General features: G+C 44.6%; 1 pseudogene; it reads left to right on the top strand.

Moving 5' to 3' along the window:
- The first annotated feature begins 14785 nt into the window (after nt 1-14785).
- On the top strand, nt 14786-15466 carry LOC130833903 (ATP synthase subunit g, mitochondrial-like; annotated as a pseudogene).
- The last annotated feature ends 2709 nt before the right edge of the window (nt 15467-18175 follow it).

Below are 18175 nucleotides of genomic sequence, written 5' to 3'. Positions count from 1 at the left end.
TTCCAGGCACCTTCCAGCCTGATATTCTCAGCAAATGTTGCTTCATAAATATTGAATTGTGTCGTTACCTTCTGCTCACGCCGCTGGCGACTGCTTCCTAGAAATGAATTTGGAGTCGTGCGGTAATTACCCCTGGAAGTGTTCATTCACGTCTGAGAGCAGATTAAATAATGAATAGGAATGTCATTTCTTCGTTCCAATTTAGAACCCTTGTCTCATATTTTTCTGGATGAAATTGGATGTGTTGGGGGGAGAAAACTTGAGGGAAGTGGGGAAGTGTGTCTGGAGCGCGAGGAGGGTGTGTAGACACACCACAGCTGGAGGAGGGGGTTCTGGCGGTGGGGAGGGGCCCTCTGCCCCTCCAAGGTCTGGGCTGGGTAGCAGGGTTGTGGAGGCCAAGAGGGTCGGGCAGACTTAGGGATGTGCCCCCAGGTGCTGCTGTCCTTGCTTGGGACCATCACCATTCCTCACCTCTTTGACATTTTTCCCTTAGAGAAAACTGTAAAGTGCAGAAAAGCATTAAAAGGAAAAAAATTTCATCCATCATCCTGCCACCCGAAGGCAACTGCTATTAGCATTTTGAAGCATTTCTTTTCCCAGGCTTTTTTCTTGGCTGATTTTTTTTTTTTTTTAAACATAACTTGAGATCATACCGCAAATACACTCGTACCTCCTGCTGTTGGTTCACCTTTAAGATGCAAGCATTTTGAATAGGCTTGCAGGCCCTTTACGAACTGCAAGTTCAGTGGGCTCCAGGATCCTTGTCTTTTCCACTCCTGCATCCCCAGTAATGCACCCGGTACATGGCAGGCGCTCAGCAAGCATGTGTTGGAAGGATGGGTTACTTTTAGTGTCTGTGTATCTTTCCTTAAGAAGAGCGGCCAATAGCATAGGGTGCTTGCAGTGTGCCCGTCACATGCTAAGAGCTTTCCAGGGTTTACCCTGCATATCACCCTCCTAAGAGACTATTCTTTTTCTGGCTGAGAGCACAAGCCCTGGAGCATGTCTTGTCCTGCTTGAGAACACGTGATTTAGAACGTTTGTATCCCAGATCTATGACTTTTTAGCTGTGTGACCTAGGATAAACCACTTAACCTCTCTGAGCTTCAATTTCTTCAGGTTCTAATAATAAAATCTACTTTGTAGGACTGTCAAAAACATGCAGTAAAATAACTCAGAGCCTGGCAAAGAGAAAATGGTTTGGACTGTTAGCTCTAATTACTATGATGCTTTCTCTGGGTGACCTTGGGCCAGTCCTTTTGCCTCTGAGGCTTAGGTTCCTTATTTGGATAATTGAAATGAGAAAAGATATCTAAAAAGCTGAGCCCAGACCCTGGTTCATAGTTGGAGCTCACCAAAGACTAGTTATTAATATGTACTACCAATCAAGATCCGTGGAGCTCCTAGTGCTCCTTCTATACTCGTCCCAAGGGTCACCTCCTCCAGTTGTCTCTCCTGATTTCTTTTCTCCCCCCACGTCTCCCCCACATTCCTCCAGTGCTCCATGCCGACTCTATCCTAGCACCTCCATGCTGTCCTGTCATTTCAGTTTTAACTTGTCTGAGACCCTACCAGACCCTGAACTCCCTGAAGGCAGGGACCACCCATTATTCACCACTGCATCCCCAGACTCCAGTGTCTAGCATGCAGTAGGTGCCATACAAAGAATCTGTGGAGTGGAACCATGATGGGAGCCGTCGGGGAAGACCGTGAGGGCAGCCAGATGGAGGGCGAGTGCTTCTGTTGAGTCATCTCCGAAGGGAGATGTTAGCAGAGGCGTCTGGAAAAATTAGTTGCTTGTCACAAATTCCAACTCTGTTTGGTAGTGTTTGGCCAATCTGTCTTTTCCTGACTTAATTCAAAATTGGATGGGAGGGAAAGAAATTTGTCTGAGTGACTCCAAGTTAACAAGCTGTAATGATGCACTGAGAACTGTGTAGCTTGGAGCCATCAATTTACAGGGAGAGAAGAGGGAAGTAGAAAAATAACTACTGGATGTTGGGCGGGGTTGTCAAAGGACAGAGGAGAAAAGGTTTTGAGTTTCATCAGTGCTTCTAAGCTCTGGATGCCCTATATTACTCATCTTTAAAATAAACTTTACAGAATATAATTTATATACAATACAATATACCCGTTTTACCTCTGCAGTTTGGGCTTTGACAAATGCATACACCTGTGCAACCACAATCACTATCAAGATATAGAACTTTTCTATCACTCCAGAAGGTGTCCTCGTGCCCTTTTATAGTGCCCCACCCCCCAGCTCCAGCCCCTACTCCTATCTTTCGAAATGACTGATCCTCTTTCTGTCACTATAGGTTGGTTTTTCCTGTTTTAGAATTTTGTACAAATGGAATCATACAGAAGACTCTTTTTATCTGGCTTCTTTCACTCAGCATATCACAGTCAAGATCCATATTACGTTTTTGAGATAACATTTAATTCTGCTTCCCAGATAATCCAGCACAACCGGTGTGTTAGTTGTGGGTCCATTCTCATGCTGATTCCTTTAATGTCGGGTTTAAATGCCCTCTCCTCCGAGATTCCCTCCCTGACTTTCCCCTGGCAGGGCTGGCCCAGTGGGTGGCAATGCTGATCAGAATTGCCATTTAATAAGTCTTTACCTGCTCAATAGCATTTGCTTTACAAAGGTTATTCTAGTATCACAGCCCTCATCTGAGTTAGCTATTACTGTCTCCATTTCAAAGGCAAGGAAATTAAGGGTCAGAGAGCCTGAGCAACTGAGCTAACATCACACAGCTAAAGCATAACAGAGCCAGAGTCTGACCCAGGACTTGGGCCCCAAGAACTGTGCTCATGACTCCTCTCCTATAGTGCCTTGCAGGCAGGTTTTCTTTACCTACAACTTAATAGCTCCATCTTACAGCCGTGCGTCACACTATTTTATAGTTAACTGTTTTACTATCTTTGCTCCCTTATCAGCCTGATTTCTTAGCTGCAAATGACAGAATCCACTCTAGACATTTAAATAGGAAGAAAATTTATTAAAGGAGATGAGGTAGCTCATAGACTCTCCAGGAGGGCCAGAGGTAGCCTGGAGGCTACAGTGTCAGGAGTAAAGCTGAAAAATCTCACTGGGTACCACAGCCTCTGATGCCTCCTAGAGCCAGACACCCTTCCCAGAACTAGATTTTCTGGGCCTCTGTGTCTTCAGTTGTTGACTTCTGAATTGAAGTATCACATGATGATGTCTGATTGGTGGAGCCTGTGTCACATGATGATGTCCTGGGTGCAAGGAATGCTGGGAGACTGAGCCTCTGGCTTCTGCCATGGAAAGGCAGAAACTCCCCCAAACACAGGAAGGGGATTAACAGGGAGCTGGACAGCCAGAAAACACAATAAGTGTCAGTAACATTTCCTCCTAGACCATGATTTCCTCCAGGGCAGAGAAAGCGTTTGATTTATTTTTGTATCCCCAGCACCTAGAACATGGCAGACATAGTGTAATTACCAAGGAAGCAGATATTTAGCAAATGAATGAACAAGGGGATGGGTGGATAAGTATGGATTTTTGAGGTAGGGAAGACCTCCTGGCATGAGGAGGACCTCAAGGCATCCTAGAGGAGAGTGTATTGAGAAATACATTTTGAGAAATAGTGTCTTGGCTTCAGATTTCAGTCATTCCTTCAAGAGTTGAGGATGACTCAAGCCTGGGGCATCTCTCAGTCCCCACATCCGGGATCTTGAAGCCCCTTCTCTGATATGGATGTCCAGTTGTTTCAGCACAATTTGTGTAAAAGATTATCCTTTCTCTGTTGAATTGCCTTTGCATCTCTGTCAAAAATAAGACTGGTTTTGATACTAGGGTAATACTGGCCTCAGAAAATGAGTTGGGAAATAAATATTTCCTCCTCTTCTATTTTCTGGAGATGCTTCTGCAGAACTGATACTGTTTCTTTAAATGTCTGGGAGAATTTATCAGTGAAACCATTTGGGCCTAGAGTTTTTGGGGGTTTGGGGGGAAAGTTTTCAACTACACTTCCAATATCTTCAATAGATATAGGACGATTGAGGTTATCTATTTCTTCTTGAGTGAGTTTTGGTAGTTTGTATCTTTCAAGGAGTTGTTCTGTTTCATCTAAGCTGTTGAGTTTATGAACATGAAGGTGTTTATAGTGTTCCCTTATTATCATTTCAGCATCTGTGGATCCAGGAGTGATGTACCCTTTTTTCATTTCAGATATCGGTAGTAATTGGTTTCTTTCTTTTTTTTTTTTTTTTTCTTGGTCAGTCTTCCTAGGGGTTTATTGATTTTATTGGTCTTTTCAAAGAACCAGCTTTTGACTCCATCACTTTCCTCTATTGCTTTTCTGTTTTCAATTTCATTGATTTCTGCTTTAATCTTTATTATTTTCTTTCTTCTGCTTGCTCTGGGTTTAATTTACGCTTTTTTCTCTAGTTTCTTGAGGTGGAAGCTTTGGTTACTGATTTTAGGTTTTTCTTCTTTTCAAAGGCAAGCATTTAATGCTATGAATTTCCATCTAAGCACTGCTTTAGCTGCATTCAACAAATCTTAATGTGTTTTATTCTTATTTTCATTCAGCCCCAAATTTAAAAATTTCCCTTGAGATTTCCTCTTGAGTATCTACAAGTTATTTAGAAGTGTGTTGTTTAATTTTCAAATATTTGGGGATTTTCCAGATATCTTTCTCTTGCTGGCTTTGTGAATGAAAAATGTTGTCTCCCATATCAGTAAACAAAGGATGTTGTAGCCATCAAGCCATTATTGCCCCCCACCCCCGTAAACTTGGGATGGAGACAAAGGGTCTGCCTGCTGTCAAGCCCTCAGCCACTGCAGCCCTCTCAACAATGATGCACCTGAGGGGACTCAGGGTGGGGAAGCAGAGGACACTGGCCCCAGAAAGTACGTATCAAAGGAATGATTTCAATGAGCCCAGACTCTTGGCTCTTCCCATACATAGAAATGTGCTAAATTCATTATCTTGAGATACCTGGTTTTCTTTAGTTAACAGCAATCTTTTGAAGTTCCAACTACCTGGTCTTTGTTGCAAAAACTCCTATATATCCTGGCTCCTCCCTTACCTCCTCAGAATAGTCTCTCAGAGCTTAAGTCCTCAGTTTTGTCCACCAAATAAAATGTAATCCTCAACCTTTAGATTGTGCAGTTTTTTCAGTTGACAGCTTCTAGTTTAATTTTTGTATGATCGTAACAATTCTCCAAGAATATAATTTCTATGATTGCTATTCTTTTACATTTGTTAAGGTTTGTTTTATTGACCAGATTCTGGTGCCTCTTGGTGAATGTTCCACGCATGCGTGAGACAAATGTGCCTTCTTCTGTTGTTGGATAGAGTTTCTATAAATATTAATTACACCCACTGGGTGGGTAGTAATATGTAGGTCTTCTGTATCCAAACTGATTTTCTGCTTCCTTGTTCAGTGAATTACTGAGAAAGGAGTGTTGAAGCATCCAACTACATTGGTGGATTTGTCTATTTCTCCTTTCTATTTCTACTATTTCTGTTACTTTTTGTCTTATATATTTTGACGTCCTGTTGTTAGGTACAGACACAGCATTTGTTATGTCTTCTTGGACAACAGGCCCCTTTATCATTATGCAATACCCTTCTTTATCCCTGAAATAACCTTTGTTCTAAAGTCAGCTTTGTCTGAAATTAACATAGCTACTCTGGGGACTTCCCTGGTGGCGCAGTGGTTAAGAATCCACTTGCCAATGCAGGGGACATGAGTTCGAGCCCTAGTCTGGGAAGATCCCACATGCTGCGGAGCAACGAAGCCTGTGCACCACAACTACTGAGCCTGTAGAGCAACTAAGCCCGTGGGCCACAACTACTGAAGCCTGAGCGCCTAGAGCCCATGTTCTGCAACAAAAGAAGCCACTGCAATGAGAAGCCTGCACACCGCAACGAAGAGTAGCCCTGGCTTGCAGCAATGAAGACCCAATACAGCCAATAAATAAATAAATGAATGAATGAATTTATAAACAACAACAACAAAACGTAGCTACTCCAGCTTGCTTTTGGCTGGTGTTTGAGTTTCTGGTATTTCTAATGTGCCCACGGAAAGGGCCTGGGGAGGGGCAGGGGAAAGAATCTCTTTTTCTAAATTTTCAGTAGTCATCATATTTGCACAGAGCCAGGCCCAGTGCAAGATGAGAACCTGGAATGGGAGCCCCTGTGATGCCCAGCGCTGTTGGTAGAGCAGGCACCTGCACGAGGTCTGTGGCCACCTGCAGCCCTGTGTCTGTGATTCAATTTCTCAGGCACGGTGGGAGGCCACCACGGCTTCCTAGGCTTCTCTGTCTTGGGAGTTTAATCATTCTGCATTTTTAACCTCTCTTCGGAGTTGAAGCACTTGATACCCACCAGGAACTCGCCTTTCAAAATGATACTCGGTGTGTGCACTGGAGGAAAGGTAGAGGATTAGCTGGAGATGCAATTTTTATAAAAAAGGAGCTCTTTCATAAACCCCACTGTGTAATTGCAAAGTGGGCTGTGAGGGGAAAGGGAAGCTTTCCAAGGTTCAACAGGAAACACACAAAAGACTAACACAGATAATAAGAACCAAGGTCACGCCTGCAAAAGGGAAGGTAAATTCTGCACCGTGGTCTCCGGCCAATTCCTAATTATTGGTATTCTTGTGGAGTTTTAGCTTCTACAAGGCTGGAGAGGGCGGCAAGGAGGGGAGGGGATGTTACTACAGTCCTCTAATGTATGCATCACCCAGAATAGCCTTCCGATTGTAATTGAATGTAATTGGAGACAGAGGTCTGTCTGGAGGCTTAGCTAATTGTCCACCTTCTGAGCCAGGAGGTGGGGTGGCAGACGGGGAAGGGATGGGGGAAGGTGGTGGGTAACAGGGTGGAGAAGGAAGGCCATGTCTGCTCCAGGTCTGCTCTATCCCTGACTGGTTGGCAGCAAGACTAGGGTCAGACAGGCCTGAGTTCAAGTCCCACCCGCTACCTGGGCAACTTAGCTGTTTTCTGCCTCGGTTTCTTTATAAGAAATGAGGATAATAGCATACATTTAGAGCATGGTTGTGAGGACGAAGCGAGATAATCCACCGAAGCTATCTTCTGTCCTTGCTTCTCAAGCTTCTCAAAGTCTGGTGCATAGACCAGCTGCATTGGCCTCCCCTGGGAACTCAGAGGAAATACAGAATCTCAGGCCCTGACCAGCACCTGCATCTTAACAAGATTGCAGGCGATTCCAATGCATGTTGATGTTCGAACCTCCTGCCTTGAGGCCATCTTCTTCCTTCTACACTGAGCCCATCACATTTTTAAGGTGCTGAGTTTTCTGTGGCCCCTGCCCTCTGTTCTCTAAGGGTTTTCCCCTCCACTCACATGAAACAATACTCAGAACATGAGCATTTGAAGATGGCAGTTTTGGGGACTTCCCTGGCGGTCTAGTGGTTAAGACTCTGCACTTCCACTGCAGGGGGTGTGGGTTCGATCCCTGGTTGGAGAACTAAGATCCCATATGCCCTGAAGCACAGCCAATATATATATACGTGTGTGTGTGTGTGTGTGTGTGTGTGTGTGTGTGTGAAAGAAGATGGCAATTTCCTGTTGCTCAGAGGAGCCCTGACCTCTGTCTAGAGTATTAAGGCTGAATTCCTTCCTTCCATGTGGACCCACCCACTCCAAAACCAAAAAGTCATCAACATTTTGTTCCTCTATTAACATTTATTAACATTTGTGAATACATAGCTTTTCGGCAACTTAGACCCTATTTTCAAATGTACCTAAGGGTGCCCGCCATTTGAAGGAACCCCATGGTGAAAACCTGCAAAGCAAATAATTGCCAGATAATCCATCCATTTTAGAAAGCTCAATTTTTGCATACTATGGTTTTGGAACAAAGTAGGCTGAGCTGTTGGAAGCTTTAGCTCTTAATTAGCAATATTCAGGGTAAAAAGCCTTTTTTGGTGTGGGTGGAATAGGTATTTTTTCCCAACCTCAGTGGGACATCAGAATCACCTGTGGAGCTTTATATTTTTACATTTCAAAAGTACATAAATCTTAAGTGCACGGCTTGGTGATACTTACATATGTATACACCTGGGTAGATAAGATATGGAACATTCTAGCACCCCCAAAAGCTCCGTTTGTCCCCTTCCTAGTCCATAATACTTCCCCAGAGGGTGACCTTTCTCTGATTTCTATTGCATAGATACATTTTTCCTGTTTTTGAGTTTCATATAATAGAATCATACAGTAAGTATTCTTTCATATCTAGCCAGAATCTTGGCTTCAATCAAGAAAGAAATGGAAAGTCAAACAAAGCTACATTTTCTCCTCCGCAGTGGTTCTCAAGCTTTGGCCTTCATCAGAATCCCCTTGTTCAAACACAGGGCTTGTTAAGACACAGCTTGCTGGACCCCACCCCCAGAGTTTCTGATTCAGGAGGTCCGGGATGGGGCCCCAGAATTTGCATTGCTATTGGTTCAGGGACCACATTTTTGAAAACCACTGCCCCAGAACAATAGCCAGTCCTTGGGCAGAATTGTTCTGGTGTGACTTTGAAAGAGCATGCAGGATCCTTCTGCCTTATATCCGAGTTGTCGATAATTTTTCTATATATTTTCCTCCCAACGTGCAATTCACCCCTTCACTGTTTTGCCTGTTTGAGGTAAGACGGGAGCCATTGACATCAGCATTTCTTAGCAGTCCTGGTGCCCTGATTTCTTTGACAGTCTTGGATAAAAGGCTAATTAATTGAGACATTTCTGTGTTCAGTGGATTCTTAATGAAACAAAATACCTTGTTTCTGCAGACAGCAATCCTGAGGCAAAAGGAAAAAAGAGGAACATCGTTAAGCCTCTGAATGGGCTTCTCTATAAAACTCCCTCCTTGAACCGCAGGCTCCCAGCTCACCCCAGAGCCCCATGGAGGTCGCCTCCAGGTTATTCTGACTCAGTGATGAAACAGAGAAAATTAGGTTTATTCCTTTGGTGCTGCTTTCCAGCCCAGAGAGAGGGGGGCAGGGTGGAGACCCCAAGTAGACCCCGAGGCTGTGTCTTAAGGGCATTCAGATCCCCCAGAGGATGGAAAGCACCCGGGATTGTTAACTCTCCTTTGAGAGGAAGATGAAAACCCAAGTCGGCTGCCTTGGAAGGAAGTTTTTTTCTTTCTAATTTTTTGAACAAAAATCATTTCAACATCTAAAGATTTTTTTTTCTTTCAGTTTTTCCCGTTTCCTTACTTGTAAATGCCTTCTTGCTGCAAGCTATCTGTTAATTTTTCACAGTCGCTATTTCCTCCCATAACTCAGGAGCCCACATCCCCCCACCCCACCCCACCCTCCTTATCTCTTTCCAGAGATATTTTCCGCTAAATTAATGGTTCCCCATCCTAGCAGATTCAATGATTCCCTTTATAACATGTTTTGTAGGGCCTCTTTTACCATCATGAGATAAAATTAATAGATGTACCACCTATCCATATAATTTTAAATAAGTGTGTGTTGCCCTAAGTGTAATTTAGTTTATTATTAATTTAATTAGGAGAAATAAAATGAAATTAATTTCTAGTAAAATGCTATATATTGTCAGTAAACAAATGCTCCTGTATAAGTGCTGGAAGACAAAAAAGGAGTATTTATGTGCTACCAACTACATGTAGCCCTAGAGAAACAGCAGACAGTAGCTGCAAATGCAGGATGATCCAGATACATTATAACGGCCACTCGAATAACACGTTATTTCTGTAGGTGATGTGATTTTCCAAAATGGTGAATAACTCTTTTTAAAAGTTTAAAATAGAGAGAGATACAGTCTTCATTTAATTTACGTTTATATGATGTTTGCTTTCCTGGAAAATCCAGGATTTGCCAAAGTCACGCAAAAAAATCCTTTTTTTTATATGTGAACGGGAGTTAAGTTCTAGGAGTTCATTTCCAAGTTTTTCTCCCATGTGCAAGTCAGGTGAGGCATTCTAAAATTGTGTGGGTTTGGGGACAGTTCTTTTTGGGGGGATGTCCCAAATATTGCAGGTCATCTAGCATCCCTGTCCCCCCCCCCCCCCACCAGTGGAGCACTCCCATCACCGTGCCAACCAATACGTTTCCAGATTTCCAAAGTGCTCATTCAGGCTGCAGGTGGTGATGGAGTAGACGTGAGAAGACCATTGAAATGGCTGTTGCCTTCATCAAAGTGAGATGTCCTGATGGCCTGGACTTGGTGCTGGCCATGGAGACTGAGAGAGAAGTGGATAGATTCTGGAAGTAGCACCTACAGGACTTTGATCAGGTGTGGGGTGTGTAGGAGAAAGAAGGGAAGATGCCGAGGGTAACTTGCAGGTTCCTGCCTGGAGCAACTGGGTGGTCCCCTTTACTGTTATGGGGAAGACTGGAGGAAAGTCAGGGATGGACAGAAAGGTCATCAAACCCACCTTGGACATATTAAGTGTGAGATGCCTGCAAGGAGCCAAAGTGGGCCTGTCTGATATGTACTTGATTTGTGAGTCTAGGCTTAGAAACTGGACACAGGCATAGAGACCCAGTTTGAAGCCCTGGGGATGGATGAGGTTTCCAGGAAAAAAGACACAGCCTGGGCCCCAGTGAACCCTGACATTCAGAGCTTGGGCACGGGGAGAGAGCCCTGAGGTCCTCCATCTGCATTTGTAAAAGTCAAATCTCCCTGACTCAGCGCTGAGGTCTTAGATGCGGGTCTGTGATTAATACATCACTGTGCTTTGTCAAGTACCCAGCATGCTCTCCCTGAAGATGAGGGCTCCACATGTATTCGTTGATTGACTGTCAAGAGGTACATATTGATCACATTATATTGATTCCATTTAGCATTTTCATATTATATTTGAAAACAAGATGAAGCCAATCTGTGCATACCATTTGTTTCCCCAACCCTGATGACATTCAGAAATCCTGAGGAAGCTGCCTGACTGAGACTAAGTTGGTTGCCTTCCAAACTGAGATGCTGGAGGGAGCAGCAGCTGGGGGTTGGTGGGCTCTGATTGAGAGGCCCACTATTAACCTGACTCGCTTCACATCTCATGGAGGGGAGATGCAGTTCATTTTAATTACATGCACCGGAAATATTGTGAGGTCTTGGAAAAGAAACGTTTTGTTTTGGGGTTCGGGAAGTCCAGGCCACCAACTCAATGGGGGTATTATGAGATTCTATGATAGCAAATGTATCAGTCACCTAATGCCGTAACACTGCCGCATAACATACCATTCCCAAATTCTGTGGCTAATAAGAAGTTCTAAATTCTTCTTGCTCACATGTCTGTTGGGTTGCCTGATCGAGGCTGGGCTCTTTTGGACTTGGCTCCAAATTATTCTTTTTGGAACAGAGGTTACCTGAAGTGTGTGCTTCTCATGGCAATGGCAGAGGTCAGGAGCATAAACCTAACTGCACGTAAGCCTATGTTCATGATGCATCTCCCCAAGCCCCATAAGCCAAACAAGTCATATGGTTGAGCCCAAGGTCAAAAGGTGGGGAAGTACATCCTACCTCTAGCTGGGGGAACAGCAAAGTCATATGGACAGGGGGAGTGATATGAAGCGGGAACCATGATGTAATCTACAAAAGAAGAGATTACAAACTCCCATGCCTGCCAGGACTGGGCAAGGCATCATAAACAAGTAAAGATTCTGGGTGATATTGATGCAGGGATATTTCCAGTCAAGTAAGATTTGGCCAATTTCTTCATATCCACAAACTTATGTGATCTATTCCATATTTCTTGGAACCATTTGGTCATCAGTTTTACATTTCCCCACTTCTGATAGAAACATGGGTACAGAGAATGACTTTCCTATCTTCAGAATGCTAAGAGCATTGAAAATGGGTGGTACTAGAGAGGAGATAAGGACTAGCAGGGACTGTGGTAAAGGGGAAAGTGTGCGCCTTGTCTAAAGGATGCAGCTGCCACTTCCTTTCAGCCCATTGTTTTCAGATGGGAATGCAGGCTCAGCAGGGCCTGGTCTCTAAGACGTAAAGAGAAGCTGAAAATTCAGATTTTTATGTGAAATTTCCTCACTTTAAAATGTTGAACAAATGGAATCTGTTGAAAGGTAGGAAATGGACCATAGGCCACCATCTTATAATGTCCATTCTCTAAGTTTGGACTTAGGAGGTTGAGAGCCATGGAAGGAGTTTTGTTTGTTATTTTCCTGCTCCTAAGAGGCCACCAAAAGAGCAGTGGTTTCTGGATACATCTTTGAGGTCCCAACAGCCAGTTTCCCCATTAGGAGTGAGGTCAGTGACTTAAAAGATGCTAGAATTCTTTCCTCCTAATTCTCTTGTTCCCATAAAAATTCAATTCCACTTAAACTGTAAGGCATAGTGAGTCCTAATTACTACACTTATAAAAATTATATACAATTAGAGTAGGGTTTCAGGAACCAGGCCAATTCTCCCCCAGAAAATACATTGGAAAGCACATTTTAAAAGGACAAAAGATGCTTTGGGCAGAGCTGTTAATGTGACATCTCCCAGGGCCGTTTGGTCATTCATTTTTAGGGACAGAGTATAACTTCTTCCTAGGCTCTTTGCTGTAGAACTTGGACCCAGACCACTCTAAGAACATCAGGATATCTTTCTGGAGATTATATGTAGAGTGACTGTATTTCCTCAACCAGAGTCAGGACACATGGTTAGCTGAGCACCTTCCTGTAATTTACACATCTGAAAGGCTAACAGAGACGGATTGGAAATCAGAGGGAGACTGAAGTTATACCTGGTGATTGGATGGCTGGGTGACGCTGGTGTCCCTGGATGTTCTCCAGACCTGTAGCTTCCCAAGAGAGGTATGGGACAAAGCCCTACGGATGGAAGGGTCAGGTGATTCAGCCTCTGGTCCTCCTCTGGTAACTGAGGCTGGTCCAGATGAGACCCTTTCCTCAAACCCGAATCTTAGGGCTCACTAGCTTCCCATGCAAGGCAGAGGCCACAGAGCTTTCACCCAGGCCAGAGGACAGGAGCTAGAAACAACATTTCCCCCAAAGCAGAACATGGTCGGGACTTTAAACGAGACCCTGCCTGCATCCGCAGCACACCTCACCTCTCCGCCGGCCCTGATGATCCAGCGTACCTGTCGACTTGCTGTTCCTTGAACGTGCCCTGGCCGCTCATGCTTCTAGGCCTCTGCAGGGTCTGTGTCCTCTTCTGGGGCCACTGTCACTCCCTTTGTCTGTTTGTCAAGACCCCATCACCATGGTCTGACCAGGGGCGCTTTCTCTGGTGCCCACCCGCTGCAGAACCCAGCGCCCTTGCCCCTGAGCTCACTTCTCCCTGGATGCAGATGCTGCAGTTGCTTATTGGAGGTTAGTCGGCTCTGGCTTGAACTAGGTGTGTTCATTTTCTCCTCTGACTCCTGTAATGTTACAGGGGTAAGCAGTGCAGGGCTGGTGTGTGCTCGTTGGAGCAGGGAGCCAAGTGCCTGCTATCCTATTGGTTCCTATTGTGCCACCATTCTGGGGGGGTGCCTTCATCTGTGTAGACCAGACACTTGCCATTGCCAGGGTGAAATTCCAGCCAGTAGGAAGAGAAAAGAGGGGAGAGGGCATGCCCTCTTCCCTTAAGGGCCCAGCTGGAAGCTGCACTCATTCATTTCTTTCTTTTTTTTTTTTTAAGAATTTTATTGAGATACAATTGACATACAATACATTTCTTTAACATATATGTATTGATTATTTTTCACATACTAGAAACTGTTTTAGATATTGGGGATTCAGCAATGAACAAGACCAGTAAAAAGTAGTATACTTTTACCTTGCTAGTATGGAGTGTCCATCCTATTGGCGGGAGAAAGATGAAAATAAAATAATAAAATAAAAAAGTAAAATGCTGAGTAGTATGAAAACTACCAGAAAGAGGAAACTTACTTCTTAGGGAGCTTCCAGTGCAAGGAGGGTGCTTGTACTTAGTAAGGGATGGGTGGATGGCTCATTGGTGGTTCCCAGGGGGTATGTACAGATAACCCAGAAGTGCAGTGCTCCCTCCTGCAGGTGGCGCCCCTGAGCTTGTGCAGGACAACCTGCCTCTGTGACTGTAAGGGATGCTGTGGCCTGGAGGAGACTGGCCTTGGACTCTGAAAGTCCGTTTCTCTGCTCCCCTTGGAGTCCTCTTGATGGCCTGGAGTACCTCTCGCATCTTCTCCAGAGCCTGGATCATTCTCGGAGAAGGTGCCTTTTATCTTCAACAATAGAGAATCCATTTCCCCCAAAGTCTCGTTTCATTCATCTTTCAGAAGCAGGGGCTTATTTCTCTTTGCTTGGATTTAAGCCTCTCTGTCACTTCTTTTTTATTTTCTCATTTGAAATAGCAGGGGCTTCCAAATTTTTATTTGTCTTTTGGTTCCCAGGTTTTACAGAGAGCTATTTGGTTGCATTACAAGTCTCTCCTAGTTTCTTTTTCTCCTGCCCCCCCAGCCGTGTATCCCCTGTGCTGCATCCTCTCAACTAAAATAGAGCAATAATGATACTTACCTCGCGACAGTTAAATGACATAATATGCTAAGTAAGGTTGCCAGATTCAGCAAACACAAATCTAGGACACCTGTGCCTAATGTGTTGCTAAACAACTTTTTTCAAGAATAAGCATCTCCCAAATATTGCATGGGACATACTTACACTAAAAAAATACTATGCATTTTTATATAAAGTTCAGATTTGTCTGAATACCCTGTATTTAGCCTGGCAATTCTAATATAAGGAGCTTAACAGAGGGCTTGGCACGTAGGGAGGGTAAGTGGTAACGACACTGGTGAGGATGCTGATGAGGTTCATGTGTCCTGGTAAGTGCCTCCCCCGCGATGGGGGTGGGGTGGGCATCCATAGAACAAGCGAGGCTCAGACTGAGTCTCGGAGGTCTCCGTTTATTCAGCAAAGCTTTATTGAGCATTTATTATGTACCAGACTTTGCTCTAGGTGCTAGGGATTCGGCAGTGAACAAAACAGATAAAAATCACTGTCCCCTGCGGACTTGAAGTATTAGTGGGGGAAACGGTCTGTAAAGAGAACAAGTAAAATATCTAGCATATTGGGTAAACGCTAAGGAGAAAATATAAGGCAAAAGGAAGGATGTGAAGTGTTGGGATGAGTTGAAGTTTTGAAACGGGTGGGAAGGAAGATCTTATTGAAAAGTCGACTTAAATCGGGGCGACGGACTTTCCGTCCTAGAACCAGGCCCAGTTTGTCCGTAACCTCGCGGAGAAGGCCCCGGAGCTGGTCAACACTGCTGTGACTTACTTGAAGCCTCGATTGGCCACATTTTGGCACTATGCCAAGGTTGAGCTGGTTCCTCCAACCCCTGCTGAGATCCCTGCAGCTATTCAGAGCTTGAAAAAAATTATCAGTAGTGCTCAAACCATAGCTTCAAACAGCTTACAGTTAAGGAAGCTCTTCTGAATGGTTTGGTGGTCACTGAGGTGTGGATGTGGTTTTATGTTGGCGAGATCACAGGCAAGTGTGGCATCATTGGCTGGGATGTTTGAAGACCAATCTTTAACATGTCATTGTATTTGCTTTATTATGTGGGTGTCCTTGGACCGTGTGTGAGCAGACGGCTATTTGAATGAAATAAGACAACGTGTCAAAATCCGTGTTTTCTCTGTCAAACACTAGATGGAAGGTCACAATTTCTCTTGATATTAAGTTGGGTTGTCTTTTGCTTTAATACATTAGTACAGCTCTAAATGCATGTCTTTGCTTAACCTGTAATTGGAAAAGATATATATGAATATACCAACCTGGTACATGTATATATGAGCATAACATTTTATTTTCAAGGCTTAAAATAAATGATGTTTAAGCTTTATTTCTAGAAAAGTTGGGGGAAAGGCTTTGAGAAAACGAGAACTTGCTCCAGGAGGAGAAATAATAGTACCATGTGCCAAACATGATATCGTTAAATCACATAGTATAAAGAATACAATTTGGACTTTTTTTCTTTGCTAAAATCAGAGAAAGACCCCTTTGACAACACCTGTGCCTGTAAATGTAGGGGTACTTTTTGTCAACTTGAATATAGCCTCCCCAAAAGAGAACAGCAAGTGATATTCTCTGTATCTTTGTAACATCTTTAACACTGAGACAGAGTGAATGAGAGCAGTGACCTATATTTTTTATCTAATTTTGATATGTGTTATATTATTAATCTGTCCAGTTTTTTTGTTTTTGTTTGTTTTTTTAAGGACCTATCTTTGCAAAAATAAAATATCCTAGAGATATTTAACAAGGTTATAATTTAGTATCGTCCGTGAGTCTAAATAGTACATTATGTCCTTAAATAAATGTGATTGGTATCAAAAAAAAAAAAAGAAAAAGAAAAGTCGACTTAAGATGTGAAGAAAGGGAGGAAATGAGCCACGCAGCAGATATTTAGGGGAAGATTATTCCAGAAAAAGGAAATGGCAAGTGCAAGGTCCTGAGGTTGGAGTGGACCATATACACCTGAGAAGCAGTGAGGATCCAGTGTGGCAGGAGTAGATGGGTAAGGGGCTGAGGGAGGAAATGCAGGGCTGGATCATGCAGGATTTTGGGGGACACTTGGCTTTTTCTCTGAGTGAGATGGGGCCACCAGAGAACTCTGAGTGACATAACCTAACCTGCATTCAAATAGATCCTCTGGCTGCTTGTGGAGGATAAACTGTGGGGGCAGACGCAGGAAGACCAGGGAGGATGTGACAGCAATGGTCCAGGTAAGAGAGGATGGTGGTTTGGACCATGGTGGAAAGGTGTGGATACATTGTGAACGGGGGGCTGGTAGGATTTGCTGATGGTTCCAATTTGGAGAAACAGAGGTTGAGTACAATGTAAGTCTGACTTGAAAGAGTTGTCAAGATGGAGAAACGGGAAAGATGTAATGGTTGAGGGGACCTTTGCCCAGTGAATGGAGGGGCTTGTCAGCAGAGCTGGGGACCGGGAAACATCTTGGAGCAAGGATGCAACTTTCAGTGCATGCGGGACAACCTGTGTCTTCATCCTCCCACCCGTCTCCATCTAACAGTGGTGCTGGGGAGACGTCTGCTGTGCATTTTGCCTCCCGGAGCGCTGACCGCTGTCCAGCTGTGGCCTGAGTTTCCTCCGTGGGAGGAATGCGCGTTGCTGCTCTGGACCTTTGCAGCCGGCAGACTGTGTTGAGAGAGATGTGTTTCAGAGCAGCGGGCAGGCTCCTTGCCCTGGGCAGAGAGGTTCCCTCCCCAACAGGAAGCAAATGAAGATTTCCCAGGCCGGCTGGATCTAGCCACTGTTCCAGTTGTCGACTGCTCATCAACAAACCCCCAAACGTAGCGACTTAATAACAGTCATTTATTTTGCTGATGAATCAGCCACTTGGGCAAGGTTTGCATGGAAGGCTCATCTCTGTCCCACACAGCATCAGCCAGGGACACTTCTGGCTGGGGCTGGAGGACCTGCTTCCAGAACGTGGCTGCCAGGCTGGTCCTGGCCATTGCTGGGGGCTCAGGAGGGCCACAAGCTCTGGGTCCTCTCCACATGGTCTCTCCGTGTGGCCTGGGCTTCCTTATAGCCTGGGGGCTGGGATCCAAGGTGGCAAGTGACCCAGGCAGAGGCTGTGTTGCCGCTTATGACTTTGCCTTAAAAGTCATGTAGTGTCACTTTGGCAACACCATTGTTGGAGGCAGGCACAGAACCTCACCCAGGGTTGAGGAAGAGGGACCCAGGCTCCACATCCTCATTGGAGAGGAGAGCACGTGAGCGGGAAATACTGGTTTTGGAAAATACAGTCTTCCATAGCCATCAGTGTGGAAACTCATTGGGAGCAAAGACTCTGCCTAAATCCCAGGCAAAGGTCCTTGCTCAAAAGAAATGGCTGTAGGCCTCACCCCAAGGGAGGTCCCAGCCTGCTTTAGGGAACCCTCTGCTACTCACAAGGGCCGAGGGATGGACTCAGCAGATGGGGTTGGTGCAATACAGAAGGGCTTCCAGAAGGAGGAGAGGTTGAATGGGGATTTAAATGTTCATATATCATCACACTCATTGTAGCTCTGGGCCAGACCTTCTGGAAAGCACTTGACAAGAATTAAGCCATTTAATTCTTATAATCAGTTTTGAGGTAAGGACTGTTGTCACCTCCTTTGTCCAGATAAGGAAACTGAGGCACAGAGAGGTTGAGTCATTTGCTCAAGGTTGCACAGCTAAGACGCTAATAACAGCTGGACTGGGATATGAACCCAGCTTGG

Source organism: Hippopotamus amphibius, chromosome 12, assembly GCF_030028045.1.
Source record: "Hippopotamus amphibius kiboko isolate mHipAmp2 chromosome 12, mHipAmp2.hap2, whole genome shotgun sequence".
Taxonomy (NCBI): Eukaryota; Metazoa; Chordata; class Mammalia; order Artiodactyla; family Hippopotamidae; genus Hippopotamus; species Hippopotamus amphibius.
The sequence above is the reverse complement of the archived record's forward strand: the minus strand, read 5'-3'. Positions and strand labels throughout refer to the sequence as shown.